This window comes from Bubalus bubalis, chromosome 19 (assembly GCF_019923935.1).
Source record: "Bubalus bubalis isolate 160015118507 breed Murrah chromosome 19, NDDB_SH_1, whole genome shotgun sequence".
NCBI lineage: Eukaryota > Metazoa > Chordata > Mammalia > Artiodactyla > Bovidae > Bubalus > Bubalus bubalis.
The window spans coordinates 62,795,023-62,808,809 of record NC_059175.1 but is presented as its reverse complement, the minus strand read 5'-3'; the positions used below and the strand labels follow the sequence as shown (position 1 = coordinate 62,808,809).

At 45.9% G+C, this 13,787-nt stretch overlaps 1 long non-coding RNA gene across 2 annotated transcripts; it reads left to right on the top strand.

Moving 5' to 3' along the window:
- Positions 1-6,825: 6,825 nt before the first annotated feature.
- On the top strand, positions 6,826-12,069 carry LOC123330629. 2 transcript variants are annotated; one of them, XR_006546657.2, is made up of 2 exons: positions 6,826-7,015; positions 11,740-12,069. It is a non-coding gene; the product is annotated as an uncharacterized LOC123330629 (long non-coding RNA). The 2 variants fall into 2 exon arrangements; XR_006546658.2 differs by lacking the exon at positions 6,826-7,015 and adding an exon at positions 11,205-11,505.
- The last annotated feature ends 1,718 nt before the right edge of the window (positions 12,070-13,787 follow it).

Here is a 13,787-nt window from a genome sequence, read left to right as displayed (position 1 = left end):
CTCGCCAGATCTCCCTGCCCCTCACTATCCCCCTGCTGCTGCTGCTAAGTCGCTTCAGTCATGTCCGACTCTGTGCGACAGCAGCCCACCAGGCTCCTCTGTCCCTGGGATTCTCCAGGCAGGAATATGCCATTTCCTTCTCCAAGACATGCATGCATGCTAAGTCGCTTCAGTCGTGTCCGACTCTGTGCGACCCCACGGACAGCAGCCCACCAGGCTCCTCTGTCCACCGGATCCTCTAAGCAAGAATACTGGAGTGGGTTGCCATTTCCTTCTCCACACTATCCCTTGAGTTTGCCCAAGCTCACCTCCATTGGATCAGTGATGCCCTCCAACCATCTCATCCTGTGTCATCGTCCCTCTTCGCCTGTGGCTTCTTGACTATAAATCTAAGTTAGGCTGTTTTAAAAAGTAGGTGACTAGGTATTCACACCTGACCGCCCGCCTTCTGCCTCTACTCCGTAATTTGTCAGTTCACCTGATAACCAATGCAACTGGCCACAGAGGAAGGTTGAGAGAGAAACAGGAAGGAATAAGTGGCAGAGGGAAAAGGAACAGCAGTTTTTTTGACACCATAAGAATTTCATCCAAATTTCTGATAGCCAGAGAGGCCAGAGCCTTGCTAATTGAGATGCTTGTAATTGGAAAACTTGTGAATTCAGATTAAGGGTGACGTTTTTCATAAGACATTTTTTCCACAGAGGGATGATGAGTCAATAATATAAAAAGCCTGCAGCAATAAGGTTTGTGAAACTTAATCTGATTGTTAAAGAGTAATTTTCAAAAAATGGAAAACAATGCTCACACAGATATGAAAATGACATGTGTTGAAGATTTTACTTATTCATGAATTAATGAAAACACCAGGCACATGTTAAAACTAGTTCAAAAGAAAGTTTTGGGGAAGTCCACACGTATGTGGAGTAAAGGAATGTTGAAAATGCAGACGAAGGCAAAACCGGCTTTTTTCCCACAAGACAGAGGCAAAGGTCAGTTTGTTTATCTGTCATTTCCATACAACTTACTGAATTGTAAAACAGCTCCCAGACACTGAAAGACAAAAATCAGACAGCCTGAAGCGTGACCTCCACACAAGCATATGTTTCCATGGAAACACAAAATTGTTTCTATAAGACTATTTCTAAGCATCTTGTAAGTACCATTTACAAGGAAGTGTTAGATGTGACTGATTAGGCATCATTTTTCCTGTATTTGCTGAGTTTTGCTTTCCAAGCATCATTAGTGACTTCTTCTTTATTAACACTAGTTAACATGATGGATTTCATATTCAAAGCTCTATGCATGTCTTGCCAAAACTTACCAACCCAGTGCTAAATTGACACAGATACTTAAAAGTAGTTTTGTTTTCTTAAGTGTCCTCCAGATCAATGTGCACGTGCATGCTCGGTTAGCCTGCCAGGCTCCTCTATCCAGGGGATTTTCCAGGCAAGAATACTGGAGTGGGTTGCCATTTCCTGCTCCAGGGTAACTTCCTGACCCAGAGATCGAACACGTGCCTCCTGCATTGGCAGGCATATTCTTTATCACCTGGGAAACCTCCAGATCAGTCCCAACTAGCAAAGTTGTTTGGTGGATTCAGATTTTACAAGACAGCCTTATAATGTGAAATACACCTCTGCTCCTACCTAAGCTGAAGCTCCAACACTTTGGCCACCTTATGTGAAGAGCCAACTTGCTGGAAAAGACCCTGATGCTGGGAAAGATGGAGGGCAAGAGGAGAAGAGGGCAACAGAGAATGAGATGGTTAGATAGTATCACTGACTCAATGGATGTGAGTTTGAGCAAACCCCAGGAGAGAGTGAAGGACAGGGAAGCCTGGCATGCTGCAGTTCATGGGATCGGAAAGAAATGGGCACAACTGAGCAAATGAACAACAGCCACATTCAGAACGGTTTGTATCTACTGTTTTCCCACCTGTTTTCCTAAAATAATCTCCAAGATCCAGCCCACAAGCTTTCTCTTTGTCTTAACTTGCACCTTCCACTTGAGCCTGGCTGCAATTTTCCTTTCTCCACCTTTTCCTCCCTGTGGTTTTCCCACCTGGGGAATGAGCCGCCTTCTCTTTTTCCATTGGTGCAAATCTTTTCCAGCTTTTAAAATTCTTCTCCATGAAGCTTACCTTAGTGCTACAGCTCTTGATTTTTCCCTAATCAGTTCAGTTCAGTTCAGTTCAGTCACTCAGTCATGTCCGACTCTTTGCGACCCCATGAATCGCAGCACGCCAGGCCTCCCTGTCCATCACCAACTCCCGAGTTCACTCAAACTCACGTCCATCGAGTCAATAATGCCATCCAGCTGTCTCATCCTCTGTCGTCCCCTTTTCCTCCAGCCCTCAATCTTTCCCAGCATCAGGGTCTTTTCAAATGAGTCAGCTCTTCACATCAGATGGACAAAGTATTGGAGCTTCAGCTTCAGCATCAGTCCTTCCAATGAACACTCAGGACTGATTTCCTTTGGGATGGACTGGTTGGATCTCCTTGCAGTCCGAGGGACTCTCAAGAGTCTTCTCCAACACCACAGTTCAAAAGCATCAATTCTTCAGTGCTCAGCTTTCTTCACAGTCCAACTCTCGCATCCATACATGACCACTGGAAAAACCAGAGCCTTGACTAAATGGATATGCACTCCTAAACAACGATTCCTTTGGCATCTTGGACTACAAACTGGCTCATTGGATCGTGTATTATATTCTAGTTGATGACAACTTTGCTTTCACAAGTGTAGTAACCTGAGGTTTCTCAAGACAAAGGCTGTGAGTATTCTCTCCTCAAAACACCTGAGTGCCATAAGAGGCTGCTTACTCTTCTCCTCTCCTTGTTGTTGTTGTTGTTCAGTCACAAAGTCGTGTCCAACTCTGCAGTTCCATCGACTGCACCACACCAGGCTTTCCTGGCCCCTATTTCCTGGAGTTTGCTCAAACTTATGTCCACTGAGTCGGTGATGCCATCCAACCATCTCATCCTCTGTTGTCCCCTTCTCCTCCTGCCCTCAATCTTTCCCAGCATCAGGCTCGTTTCAAATGAGTCAGCTCTTCACATCAGATGGACAAAGTACTGTAGCTTCAGCTTCAGCATCAGTCCTTCCAATGAACACTCAGGACTGATTTCCTTTGGGATGGACTGGTTGGATCTCCTTGCAGTCCGAGGGACTCTCAAGAGTCTTCTCCAGCATCACAGTTCAAAAGCATCAATTCTTTTTTTTTTTTTTTAAAGCATCAGTTCTTCAGCACTCAGCTTTCTTTATGGTCTAACTCTCACATCCATACATGACTACTGGAAAAACTATAACTTTGACTCTATGGACCTTCCTGAGCGTAGTGATGTCTCTGCTTTTTAATACGTTGTCTGGGTTTGTCATAGCTTTTCTTCCAAGGAGCAAGTATGTTTTAATTTCATGGCTGCAGTCACCATCTGCAATGATTTTGGAGCCCAAGAAAATAAACTTCTGTCACTGCTTCCAAAAAATGGAAAGAGTGGCTTGTCTCCTTATATTAAGCCAAAGATGTGTCCCTCTCTTTAGACTCAGTTTCATTGACTGTGAAATGAGAGATTAAACTCGATTTGGTTCTCAAATTTTATCATGCATCAGAATCCCCAGGAGGGTTTGTTAAACCACAGAGTGCCAGGCCCCCAAACACAGGCCTCTGATTCAGAAGGTCTGTGGGGTTGGGAGGTGGTGCAGAAATCTGTGTGTCCAAAACAAGATTTTAGGTAATGATGCTAGTACTCCTGGTCCAAAGACCACACTTTGAAAATTGCAATGACCAGCAAACCCACTTAGCTGACCATTCTAACCACCTAAGGACTTCCTAAAATTCAGATGTCCTGAGCTCAGATTTCCTGACCTGGAATCTTCCAGGGTGGTACTAGGGAAACCATATTTCAAAAAATACTTCCCAGATGAGTCTTATGATGGACCAACTTTAGGATCCAAGTGAACAAGGTAATCTGTACAGGCCATGCCAGTGTCAACCTTCCATGATTTTATGTTTGGCAAGGAAAGCCTGGCTGGAGGAAGGCAGGTGCAACTCTCAGGATAAAATATCTCTTATAGCTCAATTAGAGATCATTCCCAGGTGGCGCTAATGGTAAAGAACACGCCTGCCAGTGCAGGAGACATAAGAGACGTGGGTTCGATCCCTGGGACAGGAAGATTCCCTTGGAGAAGGGAACAGCAACGCACTCCAGTATTCTTGCCTGGAAAATCCTATGGACAGAGGAGCCTTGTGGGCTACAGTCTTCAGGGTCACAAAGAGTCAAACACAACTGCATGACTCAATAGCGCAATCAAACTGGAAACATACAAGAAAAGGAATCCTGGGAAATATAGCTGAGCTGGCAAACCATCACCCTGTGGCTGGTTCCCTTCTGATCCTCCCCACTGCAAAGGTGTCCTGCTAGAGATACACCAGTTTAACATTAAACAGAACCCCTCACATGCCAATCTGAAACATCTGCAATTGAATTATTTCCAACTGCCTCAAGATTTCTCCAAAATAATGTGTAGGCATTTTTTTAAATATCTGAATAAGTAAAAGAAGTCACCAAAGTATTATCACCCAGGACAAATTGAAGGTCAACTCTAAACATAAATGTTTGCTTCTGTCTTAAAATGTACAAACTGCTCGCAATACCCCAAAGGGCAGTTTTTCACCTTCACCAGTTTCAGTTTCAAACTCCTCTGGAAAACTGATCACAAGTTAATATTTAACTCTAAAAAGAATTTCTTTTGTAATTCTATTCTTACAGAAACTCTTACTGAACACTGGGATTTCACAGAGTTCCTTAATAAATTAGAGTTGTGACTCAACAGTCACAGCTGGTTATCCCTCCAAAGTTGTTTTATTATTATGAAATCAGGACCGAAATTCCAGGAACTAAGTGAACCCAAGCTGAATTAACAAACAGGGCAAAGGCAAAGTTAAACAAGACCGCTGACTCTGCTAAAGCCCCGGGATCAACACTGACCTTGAAGGCAAGGTCAGGAAAAGTATTCCGTGTAACTGCTCCTCTAAAGAAATTTAGGAGCGAAATCAGAAAAAGTGCTGGTGTGTTTGAGAACGTCTCCCAGGAATACCTGGGGGAGAGCGTCTTGCGGTTCACCTGCTCCTATTTCTGGGCCGTGTTGCTGACTCAGCGCCCCCCCAACCCCCCCCCCTTTGTGTGCAGCTGCAGGTAGCCAGCTGGGAAGGCATTGAGTCCTCTGTGCAGCGCAGGCTTTGCTGCTGAATGTCGGAAGGCTGGGGAGAAAGGAAAGCTGGTTTCTAGATGATACTTGAACAGTAAGCCATCTGGTCACCCCCACGCAGAAAACCTAAATTGGAGTTTTTTCTTTCTCGTTTTTTACTATGAAAATATGCAAATATGTAGAAAAGTAGAAAGAAAAGCTCAGTAAAGTCCCATAGATTTAGATATAATTCCAGGAAGTTCCCTGGGGCTTCCCAGGTGGTGCGAGTGGTAAAGAACTCGCCTGTCAATGCAGGAGATGCAGGTTGGATCCCTGGATTGGGAAGATCTCCTGGGGGAGGGCATGGCAACCCACTCCAGTATTCTTACCTGGGGAATCCCATGGACAGAGGAGCCTGGTGATCTACACCGATAGGATCACAAAGGGTCACATACAGTAACGCCTCTACGAACCAAGAATGTCCATTCCGAGAACACGTTAGCAAGTGAAATCTGTTCACAAGTCCCAAGCGTTAGCCGTAGGTACCTGACTAACACCATCGGCTGTATAGTCCTGTACTATTAACAGGAGCTTCCAGGTGGCGCCAGTGGTAAAGAATCCACCGGCAATGCAGGAAGTGTAAGAGACTCAGGTTTGATCCCTGGGTTGGGAAGATCCCCTGAAGGAGGGCATGGCAACCCACTCCAGTATTCTTGCCTGGAGAATCCCATGGACAGAGCAGCCTGGTGGGCTACAGTCCGTAGGGCTGCAAAAAGCCAGACATGACTGAAGTGACTGAGCAGGCACATAATCGGTTTATAATATTTTCACACTAATAATACGTAGAAAACAAACACAAAAAATAAAGAAAATGTTTTAAATCTTACCATACTGTATCTTCAAAGTCCAGTGGTGCAGTACAATAGCTGGCACACGGGCTGGCATCAAGAGAACAGGCAAGAAGGGGGTACTGATTGGAGGAGGGAGAAGAGGTGGGAGATGGCAGAGCTGAAGAATTACCAGCAATAGGAGACAGAGGGCCAGCTGTGACTTCACTCACACCCAGTCACCAAGCTACATCGCCGCTGCTTTTATGCTTGCTTCTTAACATCCTGGGCCTGAAATAAAGATACCGCACTGCTGTACCCTACATAGTACTGTGCAGTAAAGTACACAAAAGCCCAACCACTTGCAGAGGGTGCATGCATATGACAGCCCGAAATTCCAGGAGCTGAGTGAACCCAATGTACATCAGACACGTGAACCAGCTAACATGTTTGGGCATGTGAATGCACGTTCACATCTTTGAAGTTTACAACTGGAATGTTCATATGAAGGGGCTTAACTGTATTGTTACTAAGTTTGCTTCTTTTTTTGTGTGTGTGGAAGTATGTAAGTTATTGACAGCATGACATTTCGCCCCTAAATAATTATGTGATCATCAGCCTCCAAAATGACCCATAATGCTCCGTGCTCCTGGGATTTCACATCCTTTCACATGGTATGGGGATGGTCCAGTAGAACACAGAAATCGTGATGCCGGTCTCGTCTAGAATTAAGTTACAACAGACACGTGGCTACTTCCATCTTGTCTTCACTCCCTCCCCTCCCATCACTTGCTCTAGGGGCAGTCAGCTGCCAAGTCACTAGTGGCCCCATGGAGAGGCCCTCATAGCAAAGAAAGCCTCATGGGCATAGATGCTGCAGATCCAGTAAAGTGTCAGATGACCGCAACACCCACCAACGTCTGGACAGGAGCTTCCTGGGAGACCCTGCATGGGAACCACTGGCTAAGCCACTCAGATACCTGAGCCTCAGAAACTGCAAGGTAATCATTTCCACTGCTTCAAGCTGCACAGTTCGGGACTAAGTTGGTAGCATAGAGAGTACCCATTTGTAGACAGGGTCCTATGATGGGAACTCAAAATGTGAGAATGGCTTTGGCACCTGGCAGTGGGCTTTGTTGAGAGTATTGGTGAAAGCCTGGAGCCCCTTGAAGAAGCTGTGAATAAGAGAGTCAAGGTCTTGAGACTTCCCTGGTGGTCCAGTGGCTGAAGCAAAAGTGAAAGTCACTCACTTTTGTCCGACTCTTTGCAACCCCATGGACTATACAGTCCATGGAATTCTCCAGGCCAGAATACTCGAGTTGGTAGCCTTTCCCTTCTCCAGGGGACCTTCCCAACCCAGGGATCAAACCCAGGTCTCCCACATTGCAGGTGGACTCTTTACCAGCTGAGGCACAAGGGAAGGTCCAGTGGCTAAGACTCTGCATTCCTAACACAGAAGGTCTGGGTTCAATCCCTGGTCAGGGAACTAGATCCCACATGCCGCAATTAATTGTTCTCATGCCTCAGCTAAAGGAGCCTGCATGCCACAAGGAAGATCAAAGTTGCTGCCACTAAGACCCGGCACAGCCAAATAAATAAATGCATAGTTTTGGAAATAATTTTATGTATTTTTACTTTTGGCTGTGCTGGGTCTTTGCTGCTGCATGGGTTTTTTTTTCTCTGATTTCATCGATTGGGGGCTACTCTTCGCTATGTGCAACAGTTTCTTATTGCAGTGGTTTCTCTTGTTTCAGAACACGGGCTCTAGAGTGCTCGGGCCTCAGTAGTAGCAGTACATGGGCTCATTAACTGTGGCGCCCGGGCTTAGTTGGTCCAGGGCATGTGGAATCTTCCTGGCCCGGGGATCAAACCCGTGTCTCCTGCATTGGCTGGCGGATTCTTTACCACTGAGCCACCAAGGAAGCCCTCTAAATATTTTTTTAAGGCAAGCATTTTTAAAAAGTAATTTTTTTTTTTTTTTAAAGAGCCAAGGCCTTTAAAGACTCAGGTGAGAGCTGGCAGGAAAGTGAGGGAAGTGTTGTCGGAAACTGGAGAAAGGAGATGCTGGTGATGCCACTGCCTGCAGCCACGTGGACAGAGGGAAACGCACCCGGCGGGCTCGTGATCTAGTCAAGGAGATTCGGAGCCAGGGCTGCCTGGTTTCCACTAGTTACTCATAATAAGTCAGGGGGAGAGAGAAATGAACAGAAAGACCATTAAGCTGAAAGGAGCTCGGACTGGATGGTTTTCAGCTCGGCCAGAAGACAAGTTATGCTAGAATCAAGGAATGGCTTCCAAGCAAAAGGTCAAATTCAAAGCCCTGCCAGAAAAACTGTGGTCCAGTGATAGACCCTAGACTGCGCCTATAAATCATTTTGAAGGGTTTCAGAAAGACATAAAGCCCTACCACCAGAGCACTTTTGTCGGACAAAAAGCCCTCTAACAAGATTAAAAGCGCCTGACTGCTGTGGCCTGAATGCTCCTATCTCCCCCAGATTCCTACGTTGTAATCCCAACCCCCCAACATGATGGCATTAGGAGGTGGGGCGTTTGGAAGGTGCTTAGGTCAACTTAAAAAATGCACGTGAGAGTTTCAAGTTAAGTTTTATCTGGGGCAAAATGAGGACTGCAGTCTGGGAGATAGCACCTCAGCTAGCTCTGAGAAACTGCTCCAAAGAAGCAGGGGGGAAGGTCAGTATATGTGTGATTTGGGTGAAAGCAGAAGACTCTTGAGAGTCCCTTGGACTGCAAGGAGATCCAACCAGTCCATCCTAAAGGAGGTCAGTCCTGACTGTTCATTGGAAGGACTGATGCCGAAGCTGAAACTCCAATACTTTGGCCACCTGACACGAAGAGCTGACTCATTTGAAAAGACTCTGAGGCTGGGAAAGATTGAAGGCGAAAGGAGAAGGGGACGACAGAAGATGAAATGGTTGGATGGCATCACCGACTCGATGGACATGAATTTGAGTAAACTCCAGGAGTTGGTGATGGACAGGGAGGCCTGGTGTGCTGCAGTCCATGGGGTCGCAAAGAGTCAGACACGACTGAGCAACTGAACTGAACTGAACTGAGAATACATGCAATCAAGCCTGTTTACTTTTTAGAACATTTCTACTGGTCTCATGAAGCTTCTGCTAGTCATGAGAAACAGTCATCGCCATGATGGATTTTAGTCCTTTTCTAGATATGAGGAGATACAAGAATTGGGCTCATAATGTCAGCTCCTGAGAATATCTGATTATCTGAAAACCCATCCTGCCAGTTTTCCGGGAGCACAGAGTGCCTCATTTCTGCTCTCCACCCTGAACCCCTTTAGGGGGTGTTAGAGGTCAGCAGCTACAGTGGTACATGACCTAATCCTTGAGGAGGTAGATGGCAAGCACCATGAAAGTGAAAGGCGCTCAGTCGTGTCCGACTCTTTGTGACCCCTTGGAATTCTCCAGGCCAGAATACTGGAGTGGGTAGTTTTTTCCTTCTCCAGTGGATCTTCCTGACCCAGGAATCAAACCAAGGTCTCCTGCATTGCAGATGGATTCTTTACTAGCTGAGCTATGAGGGAAGTCCATCAAGCAGCATGCCCAGTGTCAATTTGTGGTTGACAGGGTGGAGCCCCCTGAATGGGATTAGCATTCTTATAAAACAGACCCCACCGAGCTCGCTAGCCCTTTTCACCATGTGAGGGCACAAGGAGACATCTGCAACCTGGAGGAGGGCCCTCACCAGAACCCAACCAAGCCGGTACCCTGGACTCAACCCTTCCAGCCTCCAGAACTGTGCGAATAGATATCTGTTGTTCATCAATTACCCAGTCCGTGGTGTTGTGTTACTGCAGCCCCAATGATCTGAGACACTCACAGACCCTCAAAATAAAAGGATGGTGCTCCTTGGCACTTCCCTGCTGGTTAAGATTCTGAGCTTCTGCTGCAGGGGGCACAGGTTCAATCCCTGGTTGGGAAACTAAAATCCTGCATGTCAAATGGTGCAGCCAAAAAATTACCTAGTGCTCCCAGAAGCGTCAGCCCATTGCCCCTCAGCTGTCTTCAGAAGCCCTATCTTTGTGGAGAAAATCTCATCTCAAAGAGATTTGGGCGTGTTGTCTTTGTCTAATGGAGGAGATCCGTGGAGATTAGCAGAAAATCCATAAAGTTTTTGTGAGAATTACTTGCACAGAATCATTACTGATTTGGACTGAAAGGGACAGAGGTAGTACAAGAAAAAAGGAGGTCTTTGGATCCTCAAATTTCTACTGACAAGAAGCAGGCTGAGAATATTCCCCAGCTGCTAACACATGATACCTTCATGAAAAAGGAAGGATGAGTCACAGGGAAGGACCAAGAGCCCAGAGGGCAGTCAGGAGCCTTGGAGTATGGTTTCCAAGCCCTGAGACATGATTAAAGAGCTTATGACATTTGCCTGGCTTGGAATCTTCATGGACCAGCAACTGCTTCATACTCTTGTCTTCTCCCTTTTTTAAAAAAACTTTTTATTTTGTATTGGAGTATGGTCTCTGGTGGCTCAGATGGTAAAGAATCTGACTGCGAATGCAGGAGACCCAGGTTCAATCTCTGGATCACAAAGATTCCCTGGAGAAGTGAGTGGCTACCCACTCCAGTATTCTTGCCTGGAGAATTCCAAGGACAGAGGAGCCTGGGGGCTACAGTCCAGGGGGTTGCAAAGAGTCGGACACAACTGAGCAATTAACACACATACATAGCTGATTAGCCAATTAACAATGTTGTGATGTTTTCAGCTGAACAGCAAAGGGACTCAGCTATATGTATACCAGAGCCTTGTAGTGTGGTTCCCAAACCCTGAGACATAAATTAAGGAATTTAACAACAGTTGCTTGGCTTGGAACCTGTATGGACCAGCAACTGCTCCATGCTCTCATCTTCTCCCTTTTTGAGGAGGATTGTCTAGAGTGGTTATTCTGTGTCTGTCCCACTGTATGTTCAGTAGGGCAGGGTGTATAAACTGAATATCCATGGCCCATTAAAGTTCATTATGAAGCCCTAACTCCCAATGTGATGGCATTTGGAGGTGGAGATTTTGGAGGTAATTAGGTTTAGATGAGACCACAAGGGTGGGGTTCTAGTGATAAGATTGTAAAGAGACCAGAGAACTAGTTCTGTCTCTCTCTCTCTGTCTTCCATGTGAGGATACAGTAAAAAGGCCATCAAAAAAAAAAAAAAAAAACCCAGCTCTAAGCCAGGAGGAGAGTCCTGATCAGATCTTAACCGCACTGGTACCCTGATCTTGGACTTCCAGCTTCCAGATGTGTGAGACATAAATGTCTGTTGTTTAAGGCCCCCAATCTGCGGGATTTTGCTACAGTAGACTGAGATGACTAATACACAGAGGGTTGGGGTGGAGCAGATAATTTAGCAAGAAGAACTGGAATGGAGCAATTGGATTTAAGGAACTATGATAACATCCAGACCTGATGTGCACTGTGAGATTGCCGACATTGAGCAGATGCTATTGCAGGGTGAGATTCCTGGGGACTCTGGGAGGAGCTGACTGTGTTCTGCACGTGGGAAGGATACAAATCTCTGGTGGGCCATGGTGGTCTGCAGTTGGCACATGGAGATCCCGCCTGCCTGGGATTCATATCCTGTCCAGCCCTTTCCCTCACAATGATTAGTCTGACCAACTAACCATTGTGATGGTACGTCACTTCTGATATTAACTGATCTTTGCGCCTCATCTCTTTCACCATCAGATCGCTTGCCCTGGGAGAAGCCAGTAGCCCTCTGAAGAGGCCCATGTGGTGAAGAACCAAGGCTGCTGGCCAAAGTCAGCAAGGAATGGAGGCTTTCTTCCAGCAGAGAAAACAAGATGCCTGGGCCATCTTGGATGCAGATCCTCCGGCTCCATCCAGTTTCAGATGACCGCGGTCTGGCCAGCATCTGGATGGTAACCTAGAGACCCTGAGCCAGAGCCACCCAGATAAGCCACTCCCAGATTCCTGACTCTCACACTAAAATTTTTAAAGTCACTATGTGTATTAACCATTTGTATTAAGATGTTTTGATTTTCAGGGGCTCCAAAATCACTGCAGATGGTGACTACAGTCATGAAATTAAAAGACGCTTGCTTCTTGGAAGGATAACTATGAACAACCTAGACAGCATATTAAAAAGCAGAAGCATTACTTTGCCAACAAAGGTCTGTCTAGTCAAAGCTATGGTTTTTCCAGTAGTCGTGTATGGATGTGAGAGTTGGACTATAAAGAAAGCTGAGTGCGGAAGAATTGATGGTATTGAACTGTGGTGTTGGAGACGACTCTTGAGAGTCCCTTGGACTGCAAGGAGATCTAACCAGTCCATCCTAAAGGACATCAGTCCTGGGTGTTCATTGGAAGGACTGATACTGAAGCTGAAACTCCAATCCTTTGGCCACCTGATGCAAAGAGCTGACTCGTTGGAAAAGACCCTGATGCTGGGAAAGATAGAGGGCAGAAGGCAAAGGGGACGACAGAGGATGAGATGGTTGGATGGCATCACTGACTCAATGGACATGAGTTTGAGCAAACTCTAGGAGTTGGTGATGGACAGGGAAGCCTGGAGTGCTGCAGTCCATGGGGTCCCAAAGAGTCGGACACAACTGAGTGACTGAACGGAACTGAACTGATCTCTGGGGCCTGGAAAGACTGCCCCTCCCAGGGCTAGCCAATTACGGGGGATAGAACTTGGCTTTCACAGGCCCGTGTGAAAAGATGCTCAATATCATTAATCATCAGGGAAATGCAAATCAAAACCACAATGAGATATCATTTCACAGATGTCAGAACCACTATCATCAAAAAGACCACAAACAACGGATGTCGGCTAAGATGTGGAGAAAAGGGAACCCTCACATGCTGTTGATGGGAATGTTAATTGGTGCTGCCACTGTGGAATATAGTATGGAGATTTCTCAAAAAGTCAAAAATAGAGTTACCATATGACCCAGCCATTCCACTCCTAGATATAGATACCCAAAAAAGCAAAAACACTAATTTGAAAAGGTACATGCACCCCAATGTTTATAGCAGTGCTATTCACAATTGCCAAGACATGGAAGCACCTTAACTGACCATCAACAGATGAATGAATAAAGAAGATGTGCTGCATATACAATGAAATACTACTCAGCCATAAATTTTGCTATTTCCAGCAACATGGATGGCTTTGGAGGGCATTGTGCGAAGTGAAATAAGTCGGACAGAGAAAGACAAATATTATATGATATTACTTATATGTGGAATCTAAAAAAGTACAACAAGCTAATAAAGGGAATCAGGCTCACAGATAGAGAGAACAGACTGGTGGTTACCAGCAGAGAGGGGAGGAGGGGCAATATAGGAACAGAGGATGGGGGATTGCAGCCATTGGGTATAAGATCAGATTAGATCAGATCAGTTGCTCAGTCATGTCTGACTCTTTGCGACCCCATGAATAGCAGCACGCCAGGCCTCCCTGTCCGTCACCAACTCCCGGAGTTCACTCAAACTCACGTCCATTGAGTCAGGGATGCCATCCAGCCATCTCATCCTCTGTTGTCCCCTTCTCCTGCCCCCAATCCCTCCCAGCATCAGGGTCTTTTCCAATGAGTCAACTCCTCGAATGAGGTGGCCAAAGTACTGGAGTTTCAGCTTTAGCATCATTCCTTCCAAAGAAATCCCAGGGCTGATCTCCTTCAGAATGGACTTATTGGATCTCCTTGCAGTCCAAGGGACTCTAAAGAGTCTTCTCCAACACCACAGTTCAGAAGCATCAATTCTTCGGC